The sequence below is a fragment of the Melanotaenia boesemani genome, chromosome 8, assembly GCF_017639745.1.
Source record: "Melanotaenia boesemani isolate fMelBoe1 chromosome 8, fMelBoe1.pri, whole genome shotgun sequence".
NCBI lineage: Eukaryota > Metazoa > Chordata > Actinopteri > Atheriniformes > Melanotaeniidae > Melanotaenia > Melanotaenia boesemani.
In genome coordinates, this window is record NC_055689.1 from 3,481,173 (window position 1) to 3,499,488 (window position 18,316).

Consider the following 18,316-nt stretch of genomic DNA (forward strand, 5'->3'; position numbering starts at 1 on the left):
ATCCAGTAACTTTAATAAAGATAAATGGTCACAGATATGTTTAAACACCTTTAAAATGACTAAGAATTCAAATATGCAACAAATACAATTCAAAATTCTGCATAGAACTCATTATACAGGACAAAGGATGTTCAGGATGGGTCTGTCACAATCAAACATCTGCACACACTGCAATGAAAACACACCTGACAACTATCTCCATGTCTTGTGGTCCTGCACACCTGTCCGCAGGTTCTGGCTTCAGGTATGTGTGGACATGTCAACATGGTTTAAATGTAATATTCCTACAATCCCCGCACCATGTCTACTAGGTGACTTGGGTGACATTATTATGGCAATTAACTCTGCACACATGATACGCACAGCATTATGCATTGCAAAGAAAACTATCCTTGTGAACTGGAAAAACAAAAATAATCTGTGTATTCAGCAGTTTAGGAATCTCTTAGTTGACCACATCAGTAGTGAGACAATGTCTGCCTCCTCAAAGAACTATTTAGCTGAATCTCATTCCTTCTGGTCCCCTGTGCTTAGTTCCATCACTTAGTGTAGGTGGAAGACTGTGACCTCGTTGCTGTGGGGGTTTGGGAAATGGCCAGGAGTGACTGGTGGTTGCGGGTTCTTTGTGGTTGCCCATGGTGCGGGACCGGGCTGCTCTGCGTTGGGGGTGACTCTGGGTCTGGCCTCGTCGGGGGCTGGGGGGGGCCAGCGGTTGGAGTCGCCTCGTGGCGGGGGGTGAGGCCACTGGTGGCGACTGGGTTGGTGGGCGTCGGTCCTGGGCCGGGCGGCCGGGCTATTCTGGGGCGGGCTGGGCGGGGGTTCTGTGCTCTGGTGCCCGGCGGGTGACCCTCCTACCTCCGGGGTGGTGGGGTCCGTGTGTGCCGGGGGTCTGGGCCTGCCCGGATGTGCTGTCGTGGTGTGGGTTGGTGCATGCCCTGGTGTCTGGTTGACACCCTGGGACCCAGGGTATGGCCCGGGGGCAGGGGGTTGCAGGGGTTTGAAGGAGGGCTGAGTGGGATTCGAGGGATTATAGGGAGAGGTGCTGGGGTGTGAGACAGGGATGCCTGTATGTTGTGTGTATGTATGTACTTTGGATGATGTTTGTGTGGATGTGGGGGTATGTTTGTGTATATGCATGTGTTAGGATGAGTGAGGGTGTGTCTGGGGAGTGAGAGTGGGAGGGTTGGATGCTGTGTGAGTGTTTATATTGTGTGGGTGGGGCTGAGAGGGCATATATGAGTTAGGATGAGTGGGAGTGTGCAAGGAAACAGGTGTCCCCATCCTCTCATTCCCCATTAGGGGTGTGGGTACTTTCTAGGGTTGGTGGCGGCTCACTGGCTGTGGTCCCTGAGTGGCCCGGTCGTGGGGGGTGGCCTCTCCTGGCCTGTCTTGCCCTGGGGAGCCTTCTGGGGAGTGGGGGTGCCTAATGCCACTAGAGGCTCATCATTCAGAGGGAAGTTTGCTTCCTTCTGGACGTACATCCCCGGACCCCTCTTACTTCCCGCTCTCTCTGTTTCACACACACACACACACACACACACACACACACACACACACGTAGGGAGTTGGGAGGCGTGGAGCCATGCGGGGTGGAACGAAGGGGACCATTCAGTGGTCTCCTTGGATGCACCCCGTGGCGACTCGCCTCTCAGTTTTGATTGCACCAAGACACCAAAACACAAGAAACACAACACACAAACAACACCTGGGGGGCATTTGCATGATCTCACTCATCACTCTTCATCACTGATCACTCCTTGTTTCTCATGCTCTGCATGCTGACACAGTCACTGAGTTGTCCAGTGGGTTTTAATACTAAGTGATAATTATTTTTTTTATTTTTCCTGTGAGTTAGTATCTGGTCGCTGTTATGTCTTTTTGATTTGGTTATTACTTAAAAACTCTTAATGACTAGTTTTTTTCTGTGTGTGTGTTTCTGCTTTTGTAAAAGTTGTAGGAAATTTTCTGGTGTGTTCGTGTACAGGTGTAACAGTTTGTTGTCTGGTGATGGTGTGGATTGAAGGGTCGTTGCCTTCTGTCTGTGATCTTTTTGTCTCCTTTCTTCTTTCCCTTTTGCTCTTTTTTCTATTTTCCATCTTTTTCTGTCCCCTCCAGTCAGGTCCAGCAACATTACATAGATTCCGTGATTCAAAGTAAATAAATAAATAAATTAATCAGATTATCAAGAGGAGCCTTACCCATAGGCCTCCCCTTGGCAGAGCAAATTTGTTCAGCATGATATAGCAACCAGATTATCATTTTGCTTGCTATGATGCTGGACAGTACAAGTTAAAAAAAAAAAGCCACATAACACTAATGCTAAGCTGCACAGTACGTTTAGTAATACCTGCATACATAACCCAACACTCACATTTATTAATTCAAGTACATTTAACATTCAACACAGGCACACAACATTATGCATACATGTACATACACTTACACACACACACACACATACACACATACACACATATACATACACATTTATATCAACAAGAAGCATCCAACACTCACCTTTTCTCCACAAGCATGACCACACTTAGATTTATCACGTGGAATGTGCACGGAGCTGGGACCAGAGAGAAGAGACTAAAAATCTTTAATAGATTAAATGATCTGCAGGCAGACATTGTGTTCTTACAGGAGATTCATATGACAAAAACATCAGTGGACGCCCTCTCTACAACAGTTTCCTCATGTTTACTCTGCCTGTTATAACTCCAGACAGAGAGGGGTAGCCATTCTGATAAATAGAAAAGTAACATTCACAGAAATCAGCTTTATTACAGATCCCGAAGGGAGATTCATCATAGTAAAATTATCTATTCAAAATATGATGCTAAGCTAACTTATATGGCCCAAATGTTGATGATCCCCCCGTCTTTCACTCTTTCTTCACATCACTTTCTGAACATGCAGATAGCACACTAACCACAGGAGGGGATTTTAACATGGTTCTGGGCTCAGCTGATAGATTTAATAACACTGTAAACCATTGAAACTGGCAATCCACAAACACTGTTAAACAATATATGGAGGATTTCGGACTTTGCGATATATGGCGGACTTATCACCCTAATATCAGAGAGTACACCTTCTTTTCCTCAGTTCACCATTCATACTCTAGGCTAGATTATTTTCTGGTTAGCAGCTCTTTGGTAAGTGAGATTTCAGAGACCCAGATTCACCCTATCACTATCAGCAACCATGCACCAGTTTCCTTCACTTTGAGGAACACAAGAATCACACCATCGGCTAAAAGCTGGAAATTTAATACAGCGTTGCTTAAAGATCCCGACTTTATCAGCTACTTCACAAAAGAATGGGCTATATACTTAGAAAACAATGACAAACCAGGAGTCCCAGCATGTGTTCTGTGGGAAGCAGGGAAGGCGGTAATGCAAGGCAAAATTATCTCTTCTGCATCACATAAAAAAAAGAAAGAAAACTCCAAAATATTAGAATTAGAACTAAGAACTAAATCATCAGAGGATGCCTACAGTGCTTCACCAGATGAACCAACGATGACCCAAATAAGGAAGGCTAGACTTGAATTAAATGAAATAATTAACAAGAGAACAGAATTTCTGGTGCAAAGATTACGCTTGGAGACATTTGAACATAGTGATAAATCTGGAAGATTTTTAGCTAACCAGTTAAAAATAAATAAGGAAAAATCTACCATCAGCTGTTAAAGATTCAGTAGGTAATATTACGCATGACCCAGATGCAATAAACAACATCTTTAGAGACTTCTATAAAACTCTGTATACATTACACTTAGATCCATCCAGAGATGGGAGTAAGTCAATCATGTACAAGTCAGAAGTAAGCACCAAGTCTTCACCTTCAAGTTACAAGCAAGTCCAAGTCAATCTTTATGAGAACCAAGCAAGTCAGGTCGAGTCACTGCTCTTTGCCAAGCAAGTCAAGTCGAGTCACTGCTCTTTGCCAAGCAAGTCAAGTCGAGTCACTGCTTTTGGTCTGCAAGTCGTGTCAAGTCATACATTTAATTAGCCAAGTTTTACAGATTAAAAGTTTAAAGAGTCTTAAACTGTGGGACTTTATTATTATATATTTACCAACAAACAATTTGTAGGGCCACACAGAGCTAAGTTTTTTAAAATAAAAATATAAAAAATAAATAAATGAAATAATAAATAAAAAGTAGTTTTCCTGTCATTTTTGCTTGACCATTTAAGTCACTTGGTAAACAAGCACAGAAACACGTGGATAAAAAACATAACAGCATCACCCCTGTCATATACTTAGCAAATACAGGATGTTAAATTTTGAAAAGAAAACTAGCTTATATGTCTGTTTTTCAAAATTATGCAAAACTGCACCCTAAGCACTTTGTTTAGATGACCTCTGAAAAAATAAATAGCAGCAAGACCAACCTATTGGGGGCAGTGCAGTCTTCAAAATCATAAAATAACTTTCATAAAGCAATTAAGTCCCCACACATCTGAAAACATACAAACTTTTGTAAGTGAGGTAAAAAGTAAGGTATCGGTGGGCCAACAATGTCAACACTGACCAATATTTTGTTCTTGTTTTCTTTTCTTGTACTCGAACATGCATACTGTATATTTGTATTGTTTCGTGGTATATTTTCTGAACACATTCCCTACCAAACAAAGCCTGAACTGAAAAACAACAACAACCTTCAAGTTATACTTAAGGCCTATTATTAGACTGTGCACATACATAAGTGGAACTACAAACTGATATCACGCAACATTTCTTCCTATTAAATAAATAAATCCAATCACAGTGCATTGCATTTGCAAAAAATTAAATTGGACAGAACTTTGTCACTCATTTGTGAGCGATGTGGTCGCATTATCACCCCTCCATGGCTGAATACACGCTCAACTGGTGCACTTGATGCAGACTGCCACCTTGAACAAAGAGGGTAGTACGTGCCTGTTCATGGCCCAAAAATGAAGGGCGTTCTGTCCATCACAAATATCCAAATAGTGGTTCAGTTGAATTAGAGGACTGGAACATGAATCTCTTTTCTGTTTCTTGCGGTAAGCTATAAACAGTCCAGACTGAAGCTCTGCTTCTGACTCTGTTACTTGGTCCTCCTGCTGCTGGGTAGGGGGAGGAGATGGGGTAGCCTTGTATGCCTCTTGAATAATCAAGTCTGAAAAGCACAAAACAGAAATCACAAACTGTTTTAAAAACTGAGTACAAACAGCACATTGCACAAGTTACCCATTAATCTATATACTAAAATAATCAATCTAATTCACAGTCCAAATCTGTTATATTGAAGTTTAACTGTATTTACCATCAAAACATACCTTTAATCATTGTAGACACAGCCTCCTTGGTCTTTTCAGGTGCCATAACATCATGGATTAGCCACATGGTGCCAAAAGAAGGATCCAGTAGAGCGGCTTTGAGGTAAGTCATTTCAAGTCATTCAGCTCAAGTCCGAGTCAAGTCTAAAGTCATGAAGAGAAAGTCAAGTCGAGTCTTTTTGGAACATTTGTCAAGCAAGTCACAAGTCCTAAAAATAGCAACTCGAGTCCGACTCGAGTCAAGTCATGTGACTCGAGTCTCCCATCTCTGGATCCATCAGACGATATCCATAATTTCTTAATATAGATCTTCCAGGTTTACAGCAGGAACAAGTCACGGCCTTAAATTCCCCCCTCACAGTGGAGGAGCTACATGAAGCCCTTAAGCATACGCCCTGTAAAAAAGCACCAGGTCCAGATGGCTTCCCTGCAGAGTTCTATAAAGAATTCTGGTCAAAACTGGCCCCTACATTTTTCAAAATGGTGACACAAGTAAAGAAAAATGGTTACTTACCCCCAAACACAAACTCTGCCACCATTACTGTACTATTAAAACCAGGTAAAGACCCCACAATACCATCTAGCTACAGACCCATATCGCTGATAAATGCTGACCTTAAAATAGTCTGCAAAGCATTAGCTGGAAGGTTAGAGAAAGTAACTCCTCTCATTATACACCCTGATCAAACAGGCTTTATTAAGGGCAGATATTTCTCTGTTAACATGCGGAGACTAATTAATATAATAGATTACTCTACCATCAATAACCTGGAAACAATATGAGTTTCTTTAGATGCAGAGAAAGCTTTTGATCGTGTTAACTGGAAATATTTACTAGCTACTCTAAACATATTTGGCTTTGGCCCATCTTTCATTAACTGGATTAAAATCTTATACAGTTCTCCTAATGCGAGTGTTAGAACAAACGACCAGACCTCTCCAAGTTTTAATCTACAAAGGGGTACCAGACAAGGTTGTCCACTATCCCCCTCACTTTTTGCTATATTTATTGAACCGCTAGCCGCTGCAATTAGACAAAATAAAGCTATTAAAGGCATTCAGTCCAAAAATATATTTCATAAAAATAAGTCTTTATGCTGATGACGTTTTACTATTCCTCCAGAACTCACAAACCTCTCTATCTGAAACAATCTCACTAATTAATAAATTCTCATCACTGTCGGACTACTCCGTTAACTGGTCTAAGAGTACAGTTCTACCCATCAACTGTAGCTTTCAAAATCTACCCAGCATCACCTTAAAATCAGGTAACATTAGATACCTGGGTGTAAATATTCCCTCCAGGCTCTCAGAACTAACAAAACTTAATCACACTCCCCTTCTTAAGACTATAGAAGATGATCTTGCTCGCTGGAAATCTCTACCCATTTCACTCATGGGGAGAGTCGCCACCATAAAAATGATGGTTCTACCCAAAATCAACTATTTGTTTTCTATGATTCCTATGAAACCCCCCTCTACCTGGTTTAAATCGCTAGAATCACACATCTCCCGATTTCTCTGGAAAAATAAACCACCCCGGATCAGTTTAAAAACTTTACAGAAGCCGAAAGATAGAGGAGGATTAGACTTGCCTAACTTTCAACATTACTTCCTAGCTAATAGATTGCAATATGTCCTAAAATGGCTCAAACCTAGTCCACTAGATGACCTGTGGATAGACATAGAACAAACATTTTGTGACAATTTGGAAATTTCTGATCTTCCTTTTTTCAGCTTAAGTATAAAAAAGCAAAAGTGCTTTAAAAGTGTCAACATCAGCACTTCTCTAACAGCCTGGTGGGAATTTCTCAAAAAAACCAACTCCTCAATAATACCATGTAAACTCACACCCATCTGGAACAATCCTGATATTCTACTAAACAAAAATATGCTAAACTTTAACCAATGGATTAACCAAGGAATTAAATACTTTGAACATATTATCCATAATAGAAACATGTTATCTTTTAATACACTCTCGTCACAATATGGGATTAACAGCAACAGATTCTTAGAATATCAACAGCTCAAAACCGTAATATACACAAAATTCCCCCTTCACCGAACAGATCTGGAACTTCCTCCAATAGTAGCAGATTTTATGGACCTCTGCACATATGGTCCTCACGGCCTTATGTATCGCAAAGAAAGGGGGGGGGGGCGGGAGTCCTGGTGGGCAGTGGGGATGGAGTCTGCTCTCCTTCTCGCTCTCTCCCCTCCCGCCGGGGGCTCCTTCGGGGAGGATGGGGGCGCTGTGCCTTGGACCCGACCAGGATGCGTGTGTGCGGCCTGGGGCTCTCTGGTCCCCCTGGTGTGGTGGCGTGGGCTGCCGGGGGTGGGTGGGCGTCCGGGGCGCTCGTGCGCTGGGCTCTTGGCGGGGCCGGGCCTTTGCCCCTCTTCCCTCGGGTGGTCTTGGGGGGGCGGGGGCGCCTACAGCGGCCAGCTGGGGAGTTGGCTGCCTGGGACGGGGATCTCTCTCCCAGTTGTGCCCCTCCTCGGGCCCGGCTGGGACGGGGATCCCTCTCCCAGCTGTGCCCCTCCCCGAGCCCCTCTCCTCCCCCGCCACCCCACATCACACACACTACACATAGGGCACTGTGGGGTGGGTGGAGGCGGTGTACCCCTGTGACTACCCGCCCCACTAGATTTTAATCACAACCTAGACATCAATATACATTTAGGGCCTCGGGGGGGTGGGCACATGGGCTGTGGGTGGGCGGAAAGGAGCCACCGAGGTGGCCCTTCCTCCATCCCCTCCCTTTGTGACCTCTCTCCCCCCGATTTTATTTACATATTAGACACTACCACATTTAACAGTACTGCACTACACACATAACACACACTCACACACACTGAGGGAGTCCTGAGGGGGTCCTGCTGCCTGGCAGCAGTGGGGTGAATGGGTAAGGGTTAAAGAGGGTTTTTTTTTTTTTTTTTTTTTTTTTTTTGGGGGGGGGGTGGGTGGTACCTGCGGACATGTTCTTGTCCCTGGGGTGCCTAGCCTTGGTGTTGGGTTGGCGTGGCCCACGGTGGTTTTGCCTGGGGCGGTCGGGCCCCGTCGGGTTCCTGGGTGGGGCTTTGCTGGGGGGAAAGGGTGGCCCTTGGGCCTGTGGGGCGCCTGCCCTCCGTGCGGCCCGCACCGCAGCGCCTGGTGCCCGCTGGGCCTGCTCGCCATCGCCCTGGGCTGCCCGGTCTGGGGACCCCTCTGCTCTGGTCCGGGTGGGCCGCTGCTCTGTCTGCTTTGGCTGTCCCGGGCTTGGTACTCTGTGGATCTGCTTGGCCTTTGGGGCCTCGGGCTCCCCCCGTCCCCCGCTGATGCTTCGGGGTGCGGCGTGATCGCAGCCCCCTTGCGGGTACACATTTCCTCCCTGTTGCATGGCCACACATGCATATTAACACGTGCATGCTCACAAACGTGCTCGTCTCTCCATCCGCTTCTCATTAGATGTAGCTGATGTTTGTGTGTTGGTACGTTCATCTGCAGGTACTTTTGATGACTATTGTAATTTTTTATATTATCATCATTCTATCTTTCTTTCGGTATCATGTAGTACTGTGGTAGTTTATGTTGTTGTTTTTTTTTTTTTTTTTTTTTTGTGATATGTTTTGGGCAGCATAGACAACTGTTATTTCCACATTTTAATCCTGTCCTTTTCTCCCTTTTTTTTTTTTTTTTTTTTTTTTTTTCTCTCTCTCTCTCTCTTCCTCTATCTCCCTGTCAGGTTCGGCACTGACATATAAGAATAAAGACAATAAGATTACAATAAAAATAATAAAAATATCAAGGGCAGCCATGTATATAACATGTCTCCCTTGGTAGAGCAAATCTGTCAAGCAAAATATGGCACACAGACCACCGTTCTGTATGTTAGGATGCTGGACAGGACAGGGTTAAAAAAAAAAAAAAAAAAAAAAAAAAAAAAAAAGTACAAATGGTAACTTTGAATGGATTCTCTGCTATGTACGGTCACAAAGTTACAATTCAAGGGATTCCTACCACAGACCAACATCCCCTCCTGGTGGCCGTTTGAAGGTTTGCTATCGGAATCCCAAACCAAACTTTAAAACAGTTTACAGAAACTTTTATCCATAAATATCCATAACAGAACTGATAGTGTGTGATTGTAAATGTGAACTTTTTTTTTATTTATTTAACCTTTATTTAACCAGGAAAGTCCCATTGAGACTCGAAAGGTCTCTTTTTCAAGGGAGTCCTGGCCAAGAGGCTCCAACACACACATTTCATACGATTTCATACATTTCATACAGTGCTTCAAACTTCATTTACAGGTAACGGATTGCCAAAGTATATCTACGTTTTATTAATGAAATGGTATAAATCTGTTTATGTCTCATGGATAATTAAGCACCTGTAATAACTGGAAGTTGTGTGTGTTTATCTATCAAACAGAATATTCATCTGTTTTATGAAATGTGTTTTATAAGAGTACTTTCTGTTTGAACTGGCATATGGGAAAATAAGTTTATTCTTACACCCACAGTTAGTAAGCGTCTAGGCCTTTGTATGTAAATTAAGCTCAACCGCGCCAATATTCTACACTGCGATTGGCCTTACCACGCCAAACCCCGATTTAGCCAGAGAATATTACCAGAAACTCAGAGATTTTAATTTAGAAGAGAGAAGAGAAGAAGAAGAAAAGAAAAAAAGAATGAGTTAAGAAGAAGGAGAAAATAATAGGTACCTATTAAAACAGATCTGTACAAGAAACCAATCCATGGAATAAGTCTTAGAACGTTCAACTTCGTTTTGTCTTTTGTTAGTGTTATTCGTTAATGTTTTTGATCATTTTTGCTCAAAGCAGCCAAACCCGTTGCTACGCAACCAAGATATACAACTTTTGTATCCAGCGCGAGAGATATTCTAACTTGTTGCATTTTTGATCGTTTTCCCTTTTTGAGAAGAACTTTGGGAAGTTAGTCCAAAGTTCAGTTTATCAGAGCCATCTCCGCCAGAAGCGTTCTGATCCATAACGCTCAATTGTGGACAATTCCAACAACAAGGCTCTGATTACGGTTCCAAGCCTCTGGAACCACACCAGCTAATTGCCACCGCTGTGCCAGTGGAGCGTGGGAATCAACCCGGTTCGTCTTGGAAGCTGATCCAAACCATTGCGGACCAGCTGTCTTCTGCCGGGTACCAGACGACATCAGGGATCACTCCACCTTGACGCCGTACCCGAACCCCGCTTCTAGGCCCTACCGCCTGCTCCAAGTAAGACCGAACCGAGCCTCCAACTGGGTCTAGCTGGTGTCTTTGAAACGTTGAGTTTTATTCACTCTCCACTCCAAAATTCATTTAGTCATTCCTTTAATTCAATTGACTATTTTAAATTGCCTTCCTAAATTCCCGTCTACTTCGCTAGGTTCCAACCAGAATTAAAGGTTACTCATTAGTTAGTTTATTTTCCCATATTCCAAACTGCGTAAGATGCAGATATCAATTTCTTTATAATCCCTGATTTAACTTGATTGTCTTTTTACCATTGTTTATTTCATTGTGCTGCTTTCTTTCTACTGTCCTTTAAGCTGGTTTACCCTCCCGGCGCAACAGAAGGCCGGCAGTGTCTCTAAAGCGATGTTGATAATTTCATAATTTCTGACATTGATTTATCCTTGCTGTTAATTGATTATTGATGGTAATAAATGGTTACATTTTGAAAGTTAGAATCGTTTCCGTGGTTAATTTTGGATGGAATCAAGGTCCCTTCAGACGTTGAATTCGCCACTTCAGATATGAGAGTTAGACTGAATTAAAATCAATTTTATTGCAACCCTGCTCACGGTTTTCTCTTCTGGACCGTGGATTATTCCATTATTACACAGAAGAGTGGTGCCCCAATTCGAGGAAAATCACAGTCATAATTTTCATTGATTTGATATTAATTTCTACCACCGAGGTTATATTAATATCGAGGCATTACGCTACAGTGTGTTTTATCTTGATACCATGCACATGCATATAATCATTATCATTTTGTACAAGGTTTAATCAACAAGCTTGATTAATTAACTTTATTACTGTGTTTGTGTGAGATATAACCTTTTTAGTATTTTCTTGTCTTTTCGATGATTCACTGGATTTTAATGATGTCTCATTTAAGGCTTTAATAACTTGGATATATAGATATATTCACAAAATGTTTAATTTAATAACTCTTTACAAAATGATCAGGCCAGCCCCTCTGTATCTGCTATCTGACCCAAAACCAGCCCACAAGACTGTTATTGGTCAAGATAATGGTCACACCATGGAGTGGGTCTCCAAAACTAACACTTTTTGAACTCAGAACAAAGAGTTTAGTTAGTTCTGTTCTTCCTTTTTGTTGCTCTTCCCTTTTTGGTCCTCGCTGCTTCAAGTTGACTTCAAGTTCTCTGCTCTTGGAGGCTCTCTCCAAGTCAACCCATCCTCTCCAGACATGGCTCTCTTCCAAAGTTAGGACACTTGGCCTGAACGCCAGAGAGAAAGGGAGAGATGCTACCAGAGAATTAAGTTTGTAGTGATATGAAGCACATCACCCGATTCTAAGTTAGTGCCTGCATTAAGATGCACGATCCATTTTGTTCCCTTTTTTGGACTGAGTAACTCCGTTAGTTCATTCCTTTTTTTCCAGCTAATACTTCGCTTTTCTTGAGTTTTTATCTTTTGGACTTTTAATATAGATCCTAAACAGATCCTACGGAGTTTCTGTTTTTGGACTGACCTAAAGCTGGACCTTTTCATCTTTGCTATATCACCCCAAGTCATTCACTGTCCATCACTGATACCACCAGCCGAGCCGCGGGAGAGTCCGCATCTGCAGAGCTGCCTGATCCAAACCTTCGGACCACCACGTGACGCATCTTCTGGCCTTCTGGAAGTCGCTCAGGATCCAAACCACCTGCGCCAACTTCCTCACTTGCCATCAGAGTCACCACAACGGTGGTAAGTCGGCTCGATCCAAACAGAACCGGACGAATCCTGCTCGGATCAATTCTCTGCTTATCTGCTCCCAGAATAGTTGGTTGTCTGACAGTGACCTTAGTACTTCTACATCTTAGTTAAACCTCCAGTTAAACAGATGAGATTCAGTTTTCCCTCTTTTTCTTTTAGGATTTAGAGATCTTTTTCAGTCCTGAACCTTAGTTTAATTAACACTGCAGGTTAATTAACTTTTGTTCATTTCTTGCTTACATTTCATTCATTCTGACACATTGAAATAAGATTTTGGTTTGAACTCCATATTCTGCATTTTACAATGTTTTATTCATTTTCCCATGCGAAGTCCTTTGTACATATTTCCTTTTCCTTTGTGCATTATTAGTTTAGTAATAAATATTTCATATTTATCCTAAACTGGTCTGGTTATTGTGAATTTCTCCTTTGAACCATGTTATGGGTCCCTTTGACGTAAGAATTCCCATTAGTAGCGTCCTGAGACTGATTGATAACTGATGATTTGACTAGCTTGAATTAATTAATTTATTAAATTAATTAATTTAGTTCTCTAATGGTGTCCACACAGCCATTAGGTTAGGATAAAGCTACCTGTGTGGTGGTGCCCCCGAGGAAATTAATAACATAATTCCAAGAAACTATTAAAATAAATAATTTTATTAAACATCTTTAATGTTTAATGACGCTAAACGCTACATGAGGGATGCACTGGCTGGAGCTGGATGTCTGGCAGGCGAGTAGATAGGAGCTGGATCATTGGCACGCGCGCAGACAGGAGCTCGATCTCTGGCAGGCGCGCAGACAGGAGCTCGATCTCTGGCAGGCGCGCAGACAGGAGCTCGATCTCTGGCAGGCGCGCAGACAGGAGCTCGATCTCTGGCAGGCGTGCTGACTGGAGCTCGATCTCTGGCAGGTGCGCTGACTGGAGCTCTGAGAGGTGTGCCGACTGAAGCTGGAGAGCAGAGAGGGGCGCAGACAGGAGCTCTGAAAGACAGAGACATGCTAATAATAATTCTGGCGGGCGACCGGGAGGTCGCACAGACAGGAGCTGAGTCTCTGGCGGGCGACCGGGAGGTCGCACGGACTGGAGCAGGGAACAGGAAGGACCCAGAGGCTTGAGAGGAGCGTCCCGCTTGGAGACCCCCTGGGAGACTGGAGCCACTGGTTGGAGAGGAGCGTCCTTAATAAAAACCTCCTTGGAGACAGGAGCTGACAGGCTGGACAGAACCAGGGGCTGGAGAGGAGCGTCTTGCTCTGAGACCCCCTCGGAGACAGGAGCTGACAGGCTGGACAGAACCAGGGGCTGGAGAGGAGCGTCTTGCTCTGAGACCCCCTCGGAGGCTGGACCCACTGGCAGGAGAGAAGCGTCGAAACAGTCGACCTCCTCGGAGACTTGAGCTGACCTCTGACTTGTAAGCGCCGGGCAGGACCGTTGCGCTGGCGTCGGAGGTAGAATTGGAGCAGCCTGTGGAGTAGACATCGGAGACCGAGCAGAACCAGTCCGTGGCATCGGTGTCGGACGTGGGAGAGCCGGTGAAGACCGGGGAGCAGGCACGGGAGGCTGCTGAACAGGAGCAAACCGGGGCTGTGGAGTTGGACGCTGTAGAGCCGGGACTGACCGTTGCTGTGGCGTCGGACACTGTAGAGCCGGGGCTGACCGGGTAGCAGGTGTCGGAGGCTGCGGAGCAGAACTGGACGGGGAAGCAGACATGGGAGTCTGTAGGGCCGGGGCTGATCGTGGTTGTGGCGTCGGACGCTGTAGAGCCGGAGCAGACGTCAGCTCAGGGGACGTGAGCCTGGGAGCTGGAGGCGACACAGGGGACGTGAGCCTGGGAGCTGGAGGCGACACAGGGGACGTGAGCCTGGGAGCTGGAGGCGACACTGGGGACGTGAGCCTGGGAGCTGGACCTCGCCGGATCGCCAACTTGGAACCCTGGAATGGCGACCCGCCAGAGAAACTGTCCCAAAGACTTATCATTTGATCCAGCCATCTCCTCATCTCAGCCTCCGTGGAAAAGGGTGGTCCAGTGTTGAGGAATCCATTTCTCATTCTCCTTCCTCGGCTCATTCTGTAGTTGGTCGGACCTTCTGTTACACAGGACTCCAAGGAGACAAGAGCAGGTTAACTACTTTATTACAGAACAGAACTCAGAGGAAGGATCATACTGATACCAATACTGGAAGTGGTAATGGGGTTGCAGAAGCCAGGAACAGAGAGGGAGTGAGTCCCTGATGTGTAGGTTAAGGTCCGACAAGGAGTGACTGAACTGGTGGAGTATATAAGGGCTAGTGAGACAATGGGGAACAGGTGTGACAGGTTGGGTGGATTGGAGAGCTGGGATCAGGGACAGGTGTGGAGAATCAGGGGAGTGCCGGAGAATCAGGGGAGTGCTGGAGGAGTGGCAGGACAGACTGTAACAACAAGGTTGTCCACTATCCCCCTCACTTTTTTGCTATATTTATTGAACTGCTAGCGGCTGCAATTAGACAAAATCAAGCTATTAAAGGCATTCAGTCCAAAAATATAATTCATAAAATAAGTCTTTATGCTGATGATGTTTTACTATTCCTCCAGAACTCACAAACCTCTCTATATGAAACAATCTCACTAATTAATAAATTCTCATCACTCTCAGACTACTCCATTAAGAGTACAGTTCTACCCATCAACTGTAGCTTTCAGAATCTACCCAACGTCACCTTACAATCAGGTAACATTAGATACCTGGGTGTAAATATTCCCTCCAGGCTCTCAGAACTAACAAAACTTAATCACATCCACCTTCTTAAGACTATAGAAGATGCTCGCTGGAAATCTCTACCCATTTCAACTCATGGGGAGAGTTGCCACTATAAAAATGATGGTTCTACCCAAAATCAACTATTTGTTTTCTATGATTCCTATGAAATCTCCTTCCACCTGGTTTAAAGACCCTGCCTGGGACTCGGGGGGCTTGGTTGCCCTGGGCATGCCATCGGGGTCGGGCTGATCCGATGCCGGGCAGGTACCCTTGGGATTACGATGTGTCCTTAGGGACGAAAGGAGGGGTAGGGGGAAGGGTGGCGGCGGGGGTCCTGGTGGGCAGTGGGGGGGATTAGGGCTCATGGGGACATGTTCTTGTCCCTGGGGTGCCTAGCCTTGGTGTTGCATTGGCGTGGCCAGCGGTGGTTTTGCCTGGTGTGGTTGGGCCCCGTTGGGTTTCTGGGCAGGGCGCTGCTGGGGGAAATGGGTGGCCCTTGGGCCTGTGGGGTGCGGCCCACGCCGCGGCTCCCAGCGCCTGCTGGGCCTGTTCACAGTCGCTCTGTGTTGCCCAGTGCCCCTGCCCCATTGCGCCGGGGGGCTCCAGTCTGGGGGCCCCTCTGCTCTGGTCTGAGTGGGCCATTGCTTTGTCTGCTTTGGCTGTCCTGAGCTTAGTGCTCTGTGGACCTGCTGGGCCTTTGGGGCCTCGAGCTTCCCCCGTCCCCCACTGAGTTGCGGTGTGATCATGGCCCCCTTGCAAGCACACATTTCTTCCTTGTTGCATGGCCACACGTGCATGCTCACAAACGTGCTCGCCTCTCCATCTGCTTCTGACTAGATGTAGCTGATGTTTGTGTGTTGGTACGCTTCTCTGCAGGTATGTTGGATGACTGTTGTACTTTTTCATATAATCATTATCCTATTTTTCTTTATGTATCATGTAGTACTGTGGTAGTTTATATTGTTTTTTGTTTTTTTTTTTGTGGTGTGTTTTAGGCAGCCTAGACAACTGTTTTTTTTACACATTTTAATCCTGTCCTTTTCTCCCTTTTTTCCCTCTTCCTCTATCTCCCTGTCAGGTTCGGCACTGACATATACAGACAAAAGAAAATAAGATTAAAATAAAAATAATAAAAATATCAAGGGTAGCCATGTATATAACATGTCTCCCTTGGTAAAGCAAATCTGTCAAGCAAAATATGGCACCCAGACCATCGTTCTGTATGTTAGGATGCTGGACAGGACAGGGTAAAAAAAAAAAGAAAAAAAAAAGTGAAGTTTTAGGGAGTTTGTCCTGTTGGAGAACCAGACCACGAAGGAAACTGATCTCCCCTGCATCCTTTTTAAAATACACTTTCAGGTCGCAGTGATCAATAATTAATAATCTTTTTTTTTTTACATATTGGATTTACATTTTTATTTTGGACACTGTGGAGAAAAACAAAATATAGGACATGTCCTGTCAGGGTTCAATAGAATAAATTAAAATAAACAAACCTAAATGTTCTGGTGACAATGATACTGATACAATGATATGATGTCCATGTGTTGTGACAAGCACCACCTTGCCTTAATTTTCTTTTGAGGATGAACTGGTTGATTATCAGGAAGAGGAAGAAGTGGATGAGGACTTTGTTAGATCCACAAGGACGGCCGATAGACCTTTTTGAACAGCAGCTTGCCACAGCCTTGCTACAGCTGGAATATTTGGTGCATGTCCCAGGTATTGCTGTTGATGCATTTTTATATGAGCTGAACAATTTTTTAACTCTGCTTCACTCTCAGTTTCCAGTGGAGTTGTAAAAGAGGTTCTTGATCAACATAAGGTTCAACTTGAAGACAATTTAGTTAAGGATATAACAACTGCATTACCTTCATCCAATCCAATTTGATCCCTCTCATGAGGGATTGTTATTATTGCAGGGCAATATATTATAGTTGCAGGGCAGGAAGCAGCATCTCCTTTGGGGTGTAGGGTAGAGAGAAGTGGTCCTCTATTCTTAAATCTGCCCTTCTCCATTTGATGGCTTATCCCTTGTAACTTTTGCTTATCCTTGTTAGCTCCTGCTGCGCTTTGTCATTGTAATGCAGTGTGTGGAGCACGAAAGGCTCTGAAAGACTTTCTTCTGATGAAACTTTACTACCTAACAAAAGCCGCTTGTTTTTTAATGGTCTCTTCATCTCTGCTGCCCCTCCGTTACTATGCTTTGTCACACGTGAGACTGTATTGTGTTGATAAATTGTGCTGCACAGTTGCACAAAATGAGTCCTCAGCTTTTATCCCATTTTAAATCAGCCTTTTTGTTCATTCCTGTGAAAGACAATTTCTTGTCGGTACAATTATTTAACCTTTTATATCTGTAAAAATAAGTCATTGCCCAACCCTGTTTGTCTGTGTTCTGTGGGTCTTTGTAGTTATTATTGTTTAGATTTTGCATGGTTTGTTAATAATAATAATAATAATAATAAACATTTCTTTAGTCTTATTTTATGCCCTCTTTTTTATTTTACAGAGTGAGAAGAATGAACAAGCTTTTTCTCTTGAAAGTTGTCCTTCTGGACAACACCAGCCAAAGGTTGGCCTTTTTAAATAGGTGCCCAGACTCAGTTGAGGAACTTGTGAAAGAAGTCCATTGTCAGTGTGGGCTGACGTCAAATGTGTGAATTCAATTTTTGGACCCACGTTTTGACAATGAATTCATGAATCTCACCAACACACGTAAGCTCCAGCAGAGAGGCACTATCAAAGTCATCCCTCTTTCAGAAGCATCGTCTTCAGTTTCCTCATCTTGTTCATATTTTGTTGCTGCCCCAATGGAGGAAGCTTCGCCAACGAGTGTGACGTTTCCTCCCCCAGTTCCGAATCGTCTACCTCAAAGGAAAGTTGGCCATCAACATTTAGTTGTTGTCGTCACTTTTCAGGAGTTGCAGGTAAATGTCTCGATGTTCATGGAGCAGTGGTTTGGTTACTGATCCAGACACCATCTTAGTAATCATACTGCCAAGACAAGGTGTGATATATGAAACAAACTGAATAAAGAGCAAAAATATTATTTCGATTAGGATTAAAAGATTTGCTGCCAGGAGCCCGCAGCCAGCCAGCTCCACAGGTTTCTCCCACGGTGTGGTTATTCTCCACTGCTTCCCTAAGAACTGTGAGATTTGCAATAGCTATAGAAATAACATAAATGAGGACAAAGAACAGCACCAAGACTCAGCCCATGCCTATTCTTTAGTGGAACATGAAATCTTGTCCCAGAAGATTTATGGGACATTTGGGTGAAAATACTAGCCTTTAAGTAG